The sequence below is a fragment of the Antechinus flavipes genome, chromosome 1, assembly GCF_016432865.1.
Source record: "Antechinus flavipes isolate AdamAnt ecotype Samford, QLD, Australia chromosome 1, AdamAnt_v2, whole genome shotgun sequence".
Taxonomy (NCBI): Eukaryota; Metazoa; Chordata; class Mammalia; order Dasyuromorphia; family Dasyuridae; genus Antechinus; species Antechinus flavipes.
Window position 1 is genome coordinate 282,829,436 of NC_067398.1, and position 16,326 is coordinate 282,845,761.

General features: G+C 36.2%; 1 protein-coding gene and 1 long non-coding RNA gene across 5 annotated transcripts in view; one reads left to right on the forward strand and one right to left on the reverse strand.

The window, feature by feature from the left end:
• Positions 1–6,913: 6,913 nt before the first annotated feature.
• LOC127538223 (uncharacterized) lies at positions 6,914–11,623 on the reverse strand. 2 transcript variants are annotated; one of them, XR_007947696.1, is made up of 3 exons: positions 11,543–11,623; positions 10,765–11,149; positions 6,914–7,327 (listed from the first exon to the last, which is right to left on the reverse strand). It is a non-coding gene; the product is annotated as an uncharacterized LOC127538223 (long non-coding RNA). The 2 variants fall into 2 exon arrangements; XR_007947695.1 differs by lacking the exon at positions 11,543–11,623 and having other exon boundaries at positions 10,765–11,536.
• Positions 11,624–11,843: 220 nt separating this feature from the next.
• Positions 11,844–16,326, forward strand: part of TJP2 (tight junction protein 2) — a 162,130-nt gene continuing 157,647 nt past the window's right edge. For all 3 annotated transcript variants that reach the window (XM_051961807.1, XM_051961809.1, XM_051961817.1), the window contains exon 1: positions 11,844–11,935. The gene's annotated coding sequence lies outside the window, so the exon portion shown is untranslated. The remainder of the gene's footprint in view (positions 11,936–16,326) is intronic.

A 16,326-nucleotide genomic window follows, 5' to 3' on the forward strand; every position in this document is an offset into this window, starting at 1 on the left:
GTTTGACTGGGGGTTTTTAATTTGTTCCTTTTCTAGCATTTTTAGTTGCAAGCCCAATTCATTGACCTTCTCTTTCTCTATTTTATACAAATAGGCCTCTAGAGATATGAGATTTCCCCTTATTACCGCTTTGGCTGCATCCCATACATTTTGGTATGATGTCTCATTATCATTTTCTTGGATGAAGTTATTAATTACGTCTATAATTTGCTGTTTCACCCAATCATTCTTTAGTATGAGATTATTTAGTTTCCAATTATTTTTTGGTCTACTTTCCTGTGGCTTTTTATTGAATGTAATTTTCAATGCATCATGGTCTGAAAAGGATGCATTCACTATTTCTGCCTTACTGCATTTGAGTTTGAGGTTTTTATGTCCTAATATATGGTCAATTTTTGTATAAGTTCCATGAACTGCTGAAAAGAAGGTGTACTCCTTTCTGTCCCCATTACATTTTCTCCAGAGATCTATCATATCTAATTTTTCTAGTATTCTATTTATCTCTTTGACTTCTTTCTTATTTATTTTGTGGTTTGATTTATCTAATTCTGAGAGTGCAAGGTTGAGATCTCCCACTATTATAGTTTTACTGTCTATTCCAGGCAACTCTTGAAGACAGTTGCAGAACAATTGTAGATTTGCCATGGGAAGGGCAAAGAAATCACAGGTCTGAACCAATGTATATATATCATATCTCTACATGTATGTACATAGGTTGTTGTTTCTCAGTTGTGTCCAATTCTTCATGACTTCATGGAGTCTTCCATAGGCTCACTCAAGGCCTTTTTATCCTCCACTATCTCTTGAAGTCTGTCCAAGTTCAGCTTCATTGTTTCCTTGATAATATTTATTGATCTCATCTTTCCCTTTTGCCTTTAATCTTTCCCAATATCAAGATCTTTTCTGAGTACCATCTTCTTGTGTCCAAATAATATAAGCTTCAGGCCCAATATATGACCTTCCAATGAATAGTCTGAATTAATTTCTTTAACTATTATTGACTGATATGATCTCCTTGTTGTCCAAGCAAACTATCTCAAGTCTTCTCTAGCACCATAATTTGAAAGCATCAATTCTGTTGCTCTCAATTTTTTTTTTAGAAAGAATCACAGCCATATGTTACTTCTGGAAAAAAAACATTTGAGAAATAGACTTTTGTTGACAAGGTGATGTCTCTGCTTTTGTGTATGCTGTCCAGATTTGCCATAGGTTCCCTTCCAAAAATAATTTCATGATTGGGGTCACTGTGCAGTGATCTTTGAATCTAAGAATATAAATCTGATACTGCCTCCATTTCTTTTCCCTCTATTTACTAGGAAGTGGTAGACCAGTTGTCAAGATTTTTTTTTTTAATGTTAAGTTTCAAGCCAGCTTTCACACTTCACTGAGAGACTTTTTAATTTCTCTTCACTTTTTGCCATGGGAGTGGTATCACCTATATATCTGAGATTGTTGATATTTCTCCTGGATTTTGATACAGCCTGGCATTTTGGATGATTTTTTAAAAATTTCTTTCTCATCAGGAGTAATTGTTAGAAAGGGGAAAAAATCCTGAGATTTCTTCGGTAGAGAGATTCACAGGTTACAATCATTTCAATGGGATCAACAAAGTAATAGTGACTGTAGGGATACTATGTGCTGGAGGCAGAACAGCATGGTGGAAAGAGTACTGAATTTTGAATCAGGAAGACTTTGGTTCAAATTTTGCATCTGGAGACTATGAACAAATCATTAAATCTTAGGCAATTAAAAAACATAACCCATAGATAGGTTAAAATCTAGTAGAGGATATTTCTGCACACATCATTGATTTTTCTATATGGTAATAGCAATGTACTATGATGAGAGTCCGGGGTACTATACATCACATGAACTCATCTGGAATATTGTGGTCAGTTACAGGCATCACAGTTTTTAAAGAACATTGATAAACTGCAGGATATTCAAAGGAAAGCAATCAGGATGATTAAGAGGGGGCTTGAATTCCTATCATATTTGGAGTGACTGAAAGAAGTATGTAGAGCAGCTTTTTTTTGCAAGGAATTGGAAAATGAGAGTTTATTTATCAACAGGAAATAGTTGAACAAGTTATAGTACATGAATGTGGTGGAATATTATTGTGCTCAAAGCTTTCAGAGAAACCTGTGTATTTCAGAGAAATAGAAAAACTTCTATGTATTGATATAAAATGAAGTGAGAACAACCAGGACAATGATTTATATAGCATCAGCAATTTTGTAAAGACAAACAACTTTGAAAGATCTAGGAATTTTGATCAACACAATAACATAGCATAATCCAAGAGGGCTCATAATAAAAGCTGATACCACTTTCTGACAGAGAAGTGATGGATTCAGAGTTCTTCAGATTGAAACATTATGGGGGCAGGAATTTGTTTGACTTTGTTATATAATGTTTGTAACATGTAATGTTTATTTTTCTTGCATCTTCAATGTGGCGGGAGGAGGGAGGTGGAAAAAAAGAAAATATGAACCTGAAAATAAAATTGAAAAATTTTTAAAGAATTAATCAAGTCAATAAGTATTTATTAAGTACCTACTGTGTGTCAAGCACTATGTTAAACGTTGGGAATGAAAAAAAAGGTTAAAAAAAAAAAAAAGCCAGTTCACAAGCAACTCAGTTTAATCAGGAATGGAGAGATATTCAAAAAACTATGTACAAACAAGATATATACAGGATAAATTAGATATAATCTCAAAGAGAAGATCCTAAGATTAAACTGAAAAAGGCTACTTGCTGAAAGTAGAATGGTTAGTCTGCAAAAGATTTGGAGGTGGAAGGGGGGGGTGGGGAAGAGGGAAATAATAGCAGCCTTGAAGTATTTGAAAGGTTGTCATGTGATGGAGGAGGGCTTAGATCTGTTCCTTTTGGTCCCAGAAAGAAGACCAGGGACAAAGGGTGAAAGTTAAGGAAAGACCAATTTAGGCCTTTAGTCTGGAAAAATTTCTTAACAATTAGAGCTATTTCAAAGAAAAGTAGGCTAACTGCCTCAGGACATGATGTGCTCTAGTACCTTTAAGGTCTTTAAGCAGAACCTGGATGGCTGCTTTTAGGATATGTTGTAGTGGGGATTTCTTCTGTATGGAATTAGACTAGATGGACACTAACATGCCTTCCAACTCTTAAATTTTGTGACTATGCAATTTTCCAAATTTAAGATTTCATTTTATTAGAGAACCCTATAGTAATACAGACTGACACTTTTTTGGGCAAATCGTTAAATCTTGTGAGAGTTTCCTGTGGCACTATGAGGTTAATGACTTGACCATGGTCACATAACTACAATGTTTCAATATGTAGGTTAGAAATAAAGAAAATGTTATAATCCCTCCCCACAAGTAATTTCCATTTCAGTGGGAGAGAAAATTACTGTACACAAAATCATAGATTAGTGTATATTTAAGGGCTAAATTATGCACAATAGATCCAAATATTGTAGAAATTCAGGTTAACAAACAAGCCTTTATCAGGCTCCTATGATATGCTGGGCACTGTATTTGGCCCTGGAGAGACACAGATAAATATGGAAAGATGTGTGACAATTTGAAATAAGAATTCCCAACCTTTTTCAGACTCTGTATTTCCTAGTTTTCAGCAAATCTTCCTTATTCAATATGAAAGGAAATAAATTCTATGCTTATGAACATTAGAAATTAAATAGACAGTCTATATAAAGTCACTTAATCTCTGCTTTAATTTCCTCATTTGTAGAAAAAGTGGAAAATAAGACCTACCTCTCACAGTTGCTGTGAAAATAAAATGCTTTTAAAATGTGTAGAATGATTTATAAACATTAGAGTGCTATAGAAATGTTAGCTATTCTTATAAGTATTATTTATTTAATAATTTTCCACTCAGTTCAGGGCATTTTAGTAATATCTCATTAATTCTTACAAAGTTCTAAAAATGGTGAATGAGAATATTACATGTAAGATGTGATCAAGGTCAGCTTGACCTATTTGTATTTATAGTGTTTATAGAGGGTAATAATGTGAAATATACCTAGAAAAATAGCCAAAGTTGTGAAGAACTTTAAAAGCCAGAATTTATATGTTATTTTGCTGGACAGCGGAAGAAAACTTTCAGAAAAATTGTATTGACGTCTTTTTGGGAGATGCATTGGAATTTACTTATTACACTCTCAAGATATCTTGAACATTTAACTTTGGTATCCAGTCATTTAATCAACAATCTTTTAAAAAATCTTTGAAACAATTGTTTTTAAAATTACATATAAAAACAATGTAACATCAATTAAAAAAATTTTTTTGAGTTCCAAATCATCTTCTCCCCTCCTCATTGAAAAGACAGGGCACAGTAAAACAAAACCTTAGCCATATTGTGAAAGAAAACAGACCAAAAACAAAAACAAAAAACCAGACCAAGAAAAATAAAGAAAATAAAAAAAGTGTACTTTTATTTACATTCAGACTCCATCAGTTTTCTCTAAAGATAGATGGAATTTTTTGTCATCAGTTCCTTAGAATTGTCTAATGATCAAGTATTTATATGTCCTGCTCTGTACCAAGGAATTGTTAGGTGCTGAGCAGCTCTTAAATTTTCAATAGTTAGCATTTCGAGATCTTGTCTTTAACCAAAGCTTTGCAAAAAATAGATTAGAAAACCTCTACCTAATTGCATGACATCCTTCCCAACTTCTGGGAGATACCAAGCTCACATTTTAGACTTTGCCCAGCAGAAAACATGTAAGAAAATATAATAATTTGCACAGTTCAATTATTTCCAGTGTGTGTGAATCAGACAGTGGCTGTTCAGCCTTCTTTTCCCCCTCCCCCCATCTTTCATTTTTGAAGAAGCTCAGTGATGTCATGAAGAAGCTCCATGATATACAATATATACAGGTAACACCTTTACTTGCAATTAATTGGATTTAAGTGAGGCAGAGTTGTCAGCCTCACTTTTTCTTCTGTAGTCTTTAAAGTCCAGTGGCAAGACAAAAGTCAAGATGCTTCTCAGTGGCTCAGGATGCACATATAGTTAAAGCCAGGAGTGAAGAATCCTGTAACTTAGCTAATAAAAGACACACAGGTATTAAAAGGCATAATTTCCTCTAGAACTAAAATTGTCTCATCATTTCCACTTGGCTCAAAGGCCTGAATGAGAAATATTATTGTGAAAAATAAAGGCACAGTACTATATTATACAGAAATTATTGACTGTGTATATACAACAACTACTGAATAATGGAATTATAGTTTAAAAATTATTATTTACACATAAGCAATTTTGCTTCTCATGGACTGGGTTAAGAGTGGGAGTACTTATGGCAGAACCAAATGTTATGGTCATGACCTCCCCACTCTCCTCCTGCTTTTTTCTATTTCTACAGATTAGGCAGTCTTAGAGGGCTTCCTGGGATATTGAGAAGTCTGGTAGCTTTCCAGAGATCCACAACAAGTATGAGGCAAGATTTCAACCTACAATCCAAATTCATTAATAAAATGATGTAGGGTCTTACCTTTTTAAAAGCAGTAATTGTAGTGTACTAGAAGTTTTGGGGATGCTTGAGAACTGGGTGAATAGCAAAATAAATTGTAGTATATAATTGTGATGGAATTCTACTGTGTTTTAAGATGCGCTTCATGATCTTAGAAAAACATGGATAGACTTGCATGAAATGAAGAACAAAATAAACAGAATCAAGAGATTGTTCTACATGGTTACAGCAATATTATCTTAAGAACAACTTTTAGAAATAAGTCATTTTGACTTATAAATGCCCAAATTAACTACAAAGGATATGTGAAATAAAATCTGCATCCATAGAAAAAAATAACCAATAGAAGTATATATATAAAATGATTTGAATTTACATATGTACATATTTGTGTCTAATGGTAGCCATCTCTGGGAGCAGAGAAGGGGAGGAAAAAAAGGAGGAAATTATATTATATATTTAAAAGAAACAGCAAGTCATACAGAATAGATGTTCAATTTTATGTCCATCAGCTTTTTAAAAAATATTACAGAAATGTTTGTTTTATTCTATAAATTTAAAATAAAATTTAAAAAAATTTAAATTACTTAGGTTATTTCAATTAAGTTATTTAATTCTCTGTTTTATCTTATTGGAGTAATTTTGTATATTTTTTTTCTGGTTTACTCTGTATCCAACCAATCTCATTTTGCATATAAAAATGCCTTTCTTTCCTATTCTATTTGAAAAGATATAAATAGAAATTGAATCTCAAAAGTTGAATCATTTTTTAACAAATCATTTCAAAGGAAGGGACTAATTATATGGGTGATAATTGGTATTTTTCTGTTTGTCCCAAACAACTCTCTCTTTTTAAAATTCTGGTTACATGCTAAATTCATTGGCCAGAATTTTAATGTAATCAGTAAAGCAACATTTTAGCGTATATAGTTCATATAGCAAAGGATGCCAAGTCCATGGCTGTAGACAAAATGATCAGTTTTCATATACTCTTACTGGAACTAAGACATCAGGAGAAGTCACCATCCTTCCCTATTTATCCCTCTCAGAGAGACAAAGCCCCATTTCATTGCCTTCCTGGTTGAAAGGCAGCTCCTGTTTTCTGAGGTGCTGACACTGATATTTGCCAGCCCCACTCACCTATACCCTAGAACAACAGCAAGTAGGAGGGATCAAATAACACTAAAATAGGAATTGGGAATGATAAGAAAGTTGTTTTCTTTACCAATAAGAGTCAAAATGGTAGTTCAAAAAGCAAGTACATCAATGAGAGGTGATATTAGAGCACGGAATCTTGAAAGAAACCGAATTACTAAAGAGTTTGCAAACAAGACTGTAAACATAACTGGGGTATTTTGAGGGTATCAACCATAATGGAACTGGCCTATGACTTGGGAATGACCAGAGGTGAACAGAACAGAACAAAGGCAGGTGTGTCAGGAATCAAGTATCGATTTAATTAATTTCAAAGTGAGGAAAACACTTGCAAGCTGAACTTCCTCTTTGTTCCTTGTTCTTCCCGTCTCTGCACCCTGAAGATGGACTTAACATTCTGGGATAAAGGCAGTGTTTTATATATAAATAAGGACTGGACCATAACACAATCATTCTTAGGTCTTGAGTAGTCTTTCTCAGAGCAGGTACAAGCATGAGCAAAGCAGACATTCCTTTGTCCTGTGGAAACTGTTTCCAAGTTGATCGTCTTAAGGGTTGTTGAGACTTGTAATTATTCAGGAGGGATAGAGAATCAGTGTGTCAGGGACAAGAGTGAAGCAATTATTAGCATGTCAGGAGATGTGGTGGATGGCTTTAGGCTGTAGACCACCACTTGTTCTGGCTTTCAGGTCCCTAGGAAATAGAGGGAGATCCAATAAATCTAAATAGTTATTGATTAATATGAAAATCATAAATCCCCAAGTGCTGATGCTGGTCAAAGCAATAAATTACGCAAGCCCCAGATAGAAGTGATCATCTCCAACCAACTTATTAATTCTGTTAGTACAAAAAAAATTCCTATATTAAAGTCCTGGCAAAAGTTCCTTGAAATGGGAAAATAGCAATAGGAATACATAGCACATTAAGCTTACCTAGTGTTTCAAGTACATTCTGTGAGGTAGATGCTAGATGTTATTATTCCTTTTTTAAGAAACTGAGGTCTAAAAAAGGTAAAATAATTTGCTCATGGTCTTCAAGGAAGTCAGGTCAGGTTATTGTTTGTTCTTTCTTCTTAAAGAGGACTATGACATCAGGAAAGTGATGACACGATATTCAAGTGAATTGGATGTAAGTGAAGGATCCAGTAGCAAGTTATAGGTCAGGATGATTGGAGATGGTCCTTAATCAGGTCAGGATTCAGGTGGACTCTATCTTCCATCAATAGTTCTCCGAGATTTGGATTGCTGCCTGCCCAGAATAAGCTGATCTTCAGAAATCTCCATCACCATGCAACTAGACTCAGTTTTTGATATCTTCTTAACCTCTCTAAAGCCTCTCCTCTCCCATTTCAATCAGCCATATTGCTTGATTTGAACTCCACCAAACATCTATTCCATCCTCTTTCTACCTCCACCCCTTTTTCAGCTTTTTTTTTTGTATGTAGTTTTTCTCATTAGATTGTAACTTCCTTTTGGGCAGAGACTATCATTTTTGCCTCTTTTTGTCCTTACCCAGGACTGTGCCTGTCACATTTGTCTGCGGTTAAATTCTTTTTTTTTTAATTTAAATTTTATTTTAGTTAATAATAACTTTGTATTGACAGAATCCATGCCAGGGTAATTTTTTACAACATTATCCCTTGCACTCGCTTATGTTTTGTTTTTTCCCCTCCCTCCCTCCACCCCCCCCCCCAAGATGGCAAGCAGTCCTAGATATGTTAAATATGTTGCAGTATATCCTAGATACAATACATATTTGCAGAACCGAATAGTTCTCCTGTTGCACAGGGAGAATTGGATTCAGAAGGTAAAAATAACTCGGGAAGAAAATCAAAATAGTTGCAAATAGTTCACATTCGTTTCCCAGTGTTCCTTCTTTGGGTGTAGCTGTTTCTGTCCATCATTTATCCATTGAAACTCAGTTAGGTCTCTTTGTCATAGAAATCCGTCTGTGGTTAAATTCTGTCTGAACTCATCTATTGGATTTTCCTGGCAGGATGTAAAGCAATTTGCCATTTTCTTCTCTAGTATGTCCTCATTTGAACTCAGATCTTTCTCACTTCAGTGCTCTACCCAGACAATCCAATATGAGTAGATGCTTTCCCACATTTTTAAACCATGCTTGACTTTTGGTGACCCCCACTGGGGGCCTTTTTTGGCAGAGGTACTGGAGTGGTTTGCCATTTCTGTAGCTCATTTTACAGATGAGGAAACTGAGGCAAACAGCATTAAGTGATTTATCCAGAGTCATACAGCTAGTAAGAATTTGAGGACAGGTTTGAATTCAGGGAGATGAGTCTTCCTGATACCAGGCCAAATACTCTAGCTTCTATACTACCTAACTGTCCCTAGAGAGAGCTTTTTGTTCAGTTGTTTCAATCATGTCTGACTATGACTCAGGGAGACATTGGAATTTATTAAGGGGAATATGGACATGGACAGATCTGCTCATTAGGAGAATTTTGATGGATGAGTAGAAGAAATTGGAATGGAGGAGGAAGAGACAGGGAAATTGAAAGAAGCCTATTGCAAGTCCAGGTGCAAGATGAGGATTTACACCAAGATGATAGCAGTAAATGAAAAAAAAGGGGGCATGTTGAGATTAAGAAATCTATCAGACATCCGGTTTGAGACTGGAGATCAAAAAATAGATTGTTTGTTCTTTAGTCCTGCCTGACTCTATGTGATCCCATTTGAGATTTTCTTGGCAAAGATATTTAACAGATGAGGAACTGGATTAAATAGGTTGCTTGCAGTCATACAGCTATCTGAGGCCATATTTGAATTCACGTCTTCCTAACTCCAAGCTCAGCACTCTATTCACTACCTAGCTAGAGAAATAGATCCTGAGAATCATCTGCATAGAAAGATTAATTGGACAAGATTAATGGCAGCTGTTGAGTAATATAGAATAAGGCAAAAGAAAATTGGGCTCAGAAAAGAGGTCCTTAAGAAACATCTCTCAAAATAATCCCATCAATTACAGACAAAATCTTGAGTGATTTTAACATAAAAAAAATACTTTGAGGAGAGAGATTTTAAGCCCTTATTCTCTTCTGTGACATTAAAAGCTTTATATATTAAAAAAACAAAAAACAACCACCCTGCAGAATTGTTCAGTCAATGAATCAACAAGCATTTATCAAGTGTCTACCATGAGACAAATACTGTTGGTCTTAGAGGGAGACAAAGATAAAATAAAATAGCCCCTGCCTTCAAGAAGATAATATTCTGGAGGGAAATAATATATACATATTTATTTGGAAGAAAAACATTCAAGAGATTATATGGATTAATCCTATTTTTATGAATTATAATAATCAGACACCAAAAGTCTTATTCCAGCGATTCATTACAGTGAAGAGGTGACACTATTTCACCTAGTGAAAGTCCTACCAAAGAGAAAGGCTTCAGATACTTCCAAAAACAGTTTACAAATTAGTTGAGGACCACAGTAGCTAAATTCACTCTAGATTAGCCATTGATTACGTTTTTTTTTTTTTAAGCTTACAAAAACTTTAAAAAGCTAAAGAATTTTGAATCTGCACTCAAGGAGTTCCCACACTGATATCACGAATGTTTGATTTATTGAAATATTAGTATTAAAAACAATAACAAATTACTACTCTTCTAGCAATGATTTTCAAACTATTTTTGTCTGTTGAAAACTTGGGGGTAGGGGAGAAAGCCGAAAATCCTATTGGTTACCTGCCTACTTATTACTGGGGGTGGGAGAATGGGATGGTTAAGGGGAAATATCCTTATGAAAATGAATTAAAATAAACAGTATTTTGTTAATGTGTTAAGCAAATAAAATATGGTTGATTATTTGTAAATATGAATAACTAAAAAACTCTTGAACTTTTTGAAAATCTCTGCCCTAAACACATTCCTGTGCCCACAGTCCGATCATACAGTTATCCTGTATGAATCTTGGTAAATCATTTAACCTCTCTGAGCCTCGATTTTCACTACTTTAAAATTGGGGCAATAAAACCTGTAGCACCCACTTCACAGGGCTCTAAGCTCAAATAAGATTGTATAAAGCCCTTTGCAATTTTAAAGTGCTATCCTGTAAAAATAGTTACTGTTTTTATTATTCAAGATTCGAGATTTTTCATACGTACTTACGTGGGCAAAAAAGAAGAAACACCTGGCTGGGAGGTAATGCTTTTAGATTGTGGCTCCGGTGACTGTGACTAAACACCGTGTGCAGAGTTCAATCCTACCCCACACCTATTGTCCCGGAGCAAGGAACCGGTATTTCCGGCAGAGCAGGATCTGGGGATGTCCGGACGAGGATGGGGGTGGGGAGCAGCGAAGCCAAAACCAGGGGAAAGGGTTAACTTTTCCCCAACTCTTCGGCCCCCTCCCATTCATAGCCAAGGTCAGAGTTGGACGGGCCCGTCCACCGGGCAGCCAGCCCCCAAAGCGCCACCTTGCCATTCTGATGTAGGAGCGTACATCTTTGGCTCCTAAAATCCCGAGGCCTGTGCAGTCTTTCAGTCCTGAAGCACTGAGAAGTTTATTAGGAAAGAAATCAGGGCATGAAAAAAGAGGGAGGGAAGAAGGGGATGCAGAGGTATTGGAAATCACGGCCTAAACCTTGAGACCCCCAGTCGGGATTCTCAGGGCCTATTTGACCAAGTAAAGCCAATGCTAGAGCGCTCCGGCATGAGAGGCCACAGGCCCGGTGACTACGCTCTTCCTAGAATGGCGTCGGCAAGTGCCAACATTTTTCCTGTCCCATTCCCCAAAGTAGGAGCCGAGCTAATCACGAATCTTGTTTCCCCCGGGAAGCGGAGAAACAGGTGTCGAGGCGGCAGTTGCTACCACTGGGGCTTGCTTCCTCTCTTGCCATTCCCTTTTCCACCTTAGGATATTAGGGACAGTACCCCAAGGTGCTCACCTTGCCGCCAGGGAAGACGGACCGAGAGGAGGCGTTACAACTGTCCCTTCCCCCACTCTGGATGGCTTGCCGCTCCTTTTTTTTTTTTTTTTTTTTTTCCTTTCTCCCAAACCTCCAAACAGGAAATAGCCTGAGTCACAATAATACACACACAGGAGCGGCGGCGACTCACACACCCAATCCCGGGTCAAGAGCCCCGCACTCTGGCTCCAGTGAGTCGACAGCCAGCAGTGAAGGCAGCCCAGAACCTAGCGCATAAGTTGCAGAACGGACTGTCAAGCTGGGCATAAATACCAGGGGCATCGGAACTCTCAACTAAAGTCCTCTCTCTGCTTTCTGCACCTCGGGCTGTAGTGGTATTGCACCAGCGGTTAGGACAACGGCTCCAGGCAAGTACCTTCCATAATTTCCCCATTCTAGCCTTTCCCGCTCTCCTTTAAGAGCCAGGAGCCTGGGCTTCTGGGCTGTTTCTGGTGACGCGTAGGCTTCCCTTGAGAGGCAGTAGGACTACCCAAGCCGAGCTGAGCCAGAGGTGCTGGGGCTGGGCGTCGCCGGGACTTCCTTTCCTCCTGCCTGTGCTTTTAGGACGCCAGGCGCTGTAGGGTTTGTGGCGTTCGACACTTGTAGCGGTGGACGCTGTTGGGAGGTTACACTAAGATTCTGCTTTTTTTGAGTCTCTTTTTTCTTGGCACTTGCTTTTTGGTCTTAGAGGGAAGAAACTCCTTGCTTGGGTCGGGGAGCGTGGGGGATTTTTACACTTCCTCCTATCCAAATTGAAACCAGGTCGCCATTCGAAGCCCCTTCATTTCTTACTACAGGTGCTCAGAAGGGAGAGCTCCCATTTACCCCGTCCAGCCCCGGCCTGGAATCATTGGAGACATCCTGGATTGAAACAGTTTCACTTTTGCCTGAAATTCATTTTAACGAGATTAAAAGGGCCTTTTCGAATGTTCCTTTTTGTTTGTCCATCTAGTGTTTTCGTGTGATGGCGGGGGTCAGAGATAACTTCTTAATTAACGTGTGCACAGAACTAGAGGGAAAGACAGGAAGGGCATTACTTTAAGGAAATTGAGAAAGAACTAGCTAATAAATAACACATAGAAATAAATTGTAGTTACCTGTCTCGTACTCACTATGGGAGCTGTGAGTGAAGTTTTGAACTTCCTTTCTACGTCATTTAACCAGCCCCATTTCCACATTTATTAGGCCCCTAGTGTGTGCATAGCTCATTGGAGAAATTCAATTTAAATAAACCCATTTGAGAGGGGGAAGGAGACAGTGGAATGAATTAGTTTTTAAAAATGCAATAAATTGGTTAGTTTTCAGTTGTGACACATTGAGTCAGACAGTATGGGATCTTAGATATAGAATGAAAGAGACTTTTAGAAGCTAACTAGGTTAAGTTTTAAGGGAACTGAGGACTGATTTGCCCTAGCTCACAAGTAGCAGAGGTGGCATATGGACCTAAGTCCTCGACTCCAAATCCAAAGTTCTATCCACTGTAAAGAGTTGCCTCTCTTTTTGTTGGCTAAAGGCCACTGAATTTCAGGCGGTTTTTTTTTTACCTTGAGAAGGGAATTTCAAAATTGTTTTAAGTCCTAACTGGGGTCTCTCTTTGGAACTGGGTCTTAGTTGAATGAATGAGTCCTTGCTATTTTCTCTACTGAGAAATGAAATCCTGCTTCTTGTCTATTAACTATAGTGCTTTGGGAACTCCAATAATTCAAGGATTTCAGATCAATTCACTATTATTATTCATTTTAGCTTATAATAATAAAAGGGGAAGCCCAAAAGATACTATATTTACTTGTAATTGATAAGTGCTTTAGGGCATCTTGGAAGTATTCTGTGAAATATAGGTTTTATGGGGCAGCTAGGTGGCGCAGTGGATAGAGCACCAGACCTGAATTCAGAAGGACTTGAATTCAAATATGGTCAAGACACTTAACATTTCCTAGCTATGTGACTCTGGGAAACCCCAATTGCCTCAGGGGAAAAAAAAGAAAGAAACTAATGTAGGTTTTGTTTTCTGTGTTGTATTCTGTAAAACACACTTCCAAACCAATGCCTGTTAGAATGCCTATATCCTAAACACCCCTAGTGACAAAATTCTGTGCTGAGATTTGTAAGAGAAGGATTTGCTCTTTTTTTATATCTCAGATTGTGTTGTGCAAGTCTAGGATTTCCCCAAAGAAGAAAGTTGTAAAGGTAGTTTGTTATCCTTGTCAGCTTTGTATGTTGTGTGAAGTCGAATATAGAATTAAAATGTAGAATCAAGGATCAGAAATCAGTTATTGAATGAATCCAGTCGTATCTTACACTTATTGTTGGTCCGACAAGTTCTTCATTTATACTCTTTAAAAAAAAAAAAGATTAGTTTTAATTAGTTTTTAAATTTTTGTACCAATGCCCATTGTAGCTCATTGGATAAATGCCAAGAAAACCAATCAATGTACTAGTGATGAAGCAAACATCTGTTAAGCTAATTTGAATGTTAAGCCACAAATAAATAATACAAACAAATTTGAAAATAATTGAAGACAATTCAGCTTTCCTTCTAAGTGATATTTGTGAGAAGTCAGTTGTTTTGCTAATAAAAAAATAATTCCTCGGTTCAAGCCAAATTAGGAATAAACTAGGAGATACAAATGAAAATTCATAGTTTTAGCTATTGTGTATTTAACTGAACATCATCTCTCTATTAGCATATTTAACTAAAGGAAAAAAACAAAACAAAAATCTTGAAGCATCTTAACTTATTCAATAGTCTTTCCAGTTAGAAAGCATAAGTAACTAAATAGTTCCTGCCTCTCACTAAATAAACATTGTTCATAATATTGAAATGTAATAAAGATTTGTAATGAATTGGTCTGAAAATGTATAATTATTTTTTTAAATAGTCTATTTTGTACCACTACCATTAAATGTTTGGAAATCATTTAAAGAGATTCTGCTGCAAGAGTTCCACCACTTTATTTTAAAGTGGAAGGTTTTTAAAAATCATTTAACATTTGGATTCCTCCTCTGGTCTGTAGTTGTTTGTTTTTATTTTTTTTTAAGGGGGGGAGTGTTTTTTTACTAATTTGTCCCATAAAAATAATAACTAAGTGCCAGACACTTTACAAATATTTTTTCATTTGATCTTAACAAGTGCTATTATTAGCTCCATTTTACAGATGAGGAAATGCACTGAGTGATTTTGCCAGGATAACACAGTTAATAAGGATAAGTGTGTCTGATGAAATGGGCAATACCTACTTTTTGAGTTTAAAAATAAAAGTAGTATGTAAGTATACCTCATTTTATTGTTAAAGTGATTTGTCCAAGGTCCTATCACTATGTAAGTCTCTGAGTCAGGTTTTAAATTCAGTTATTCCCCCATTCCAGATGCATGAGAACATGATACTATCTTTTTATTTTTTGTTTTTTTTTTAAGAGTACAAAGGACATATTTTAAGCCTTTATGCATCCATAGTCACATAAACATTTTTATGTTTTAGAACGTCTTTCATAGGAATGAAATTTGATTTAACTGCAGTTTTGTCAAGTTTCTGATTTTTGGTTATAGCAAGGTCATATAAATGATTCCATATACAAAAAGGGTGCAGATAGATAGCACAGTGGTTATAGCAATGGCCCTGGAGTCAGGAGACCTGAGTTCAAATGTGACCTCAGACATTTACTAGCTTTGCGACCCTGGGCAAGGTCCTATTTGCTTCAGTTTCCTCATCTAAATTAATTTTGTTCTTAAGCCATGCTAAGTCATGAATGAATGAGCAAACATACTAAAATGATTTCATTTTAGTTGGAGAAAGAAATAACAAATCACTCCAGTATCTTTGCCAATAAAAGCTTATATGGGGTAACAAAAAGTCAGACGTGACTGAAACAACTGAATAATAAAATACATTAAAAAGTCATGAATAATGCAAAAATTCACTAAGCAGTTAATGAGATATTCTGCCAGATATCACTGAGATACCTGACTTTTGGTGACTGCTTTCCCCTGGATTGGAGCTATTCATCTTATATCTAGGAACTTCTGGCTTCTTTTTGTTTGAAATTCATTTTGACTTGTACAAAGTAGTAATTTCAATGGAAAAGGAATCACTGAAAATGCCTTTTTAAAAAGGCTCTCTAAAGGCCATCTCCTGAATTCCTTTCTCAGTTTGAATGGTCTGAAGAAAAAAGGTTTCCTCTACTAATACTGCAGGTTTCCAGTCTCCCCACTTTCTTTCGTCCCTCCTCCTTCCCCCACACCATGCATTCTTTGGCTTTGCTTGAATATTATAGCAATAGAATTTAACATTCCAGTTTAAAGAAACAGAATAATAGTATTAATTCATGCAGTCTGCTTGTGAAAAAAAAATATTTCTTAGGCTTCAGGCTACAAATACTATGAATCATCTGTCTAAAATGCATAATAATCAGAAGGTACAAAAGATCAAGGGAAGAATTCCTTTGTCTTAAACATAAAGGATAATTATTAATTCATACATTCTTAATACAGACACCCAAGTATTAGCATTCCAAAGTTTAATAAATTTCATGTGCCCAAGTTTTTAAGTTGAGAAACTGCAATTAGCAAGAACTCTACAAATTCAGTGAGTTTTATAACCAAAATTTGACAGTAAAAAGGAGGGTGGGATGATAACTAGGAGAGACAGTAGAATCAGAATTGAAGTTGGTTATTTTTTAAAGTTTTATTGATGCCTTTTATTTTTCCCTATTCCTCTTCCCACCATTCAAATTTCACTTTTGATAGAGAAAAATTAAAACAAAAC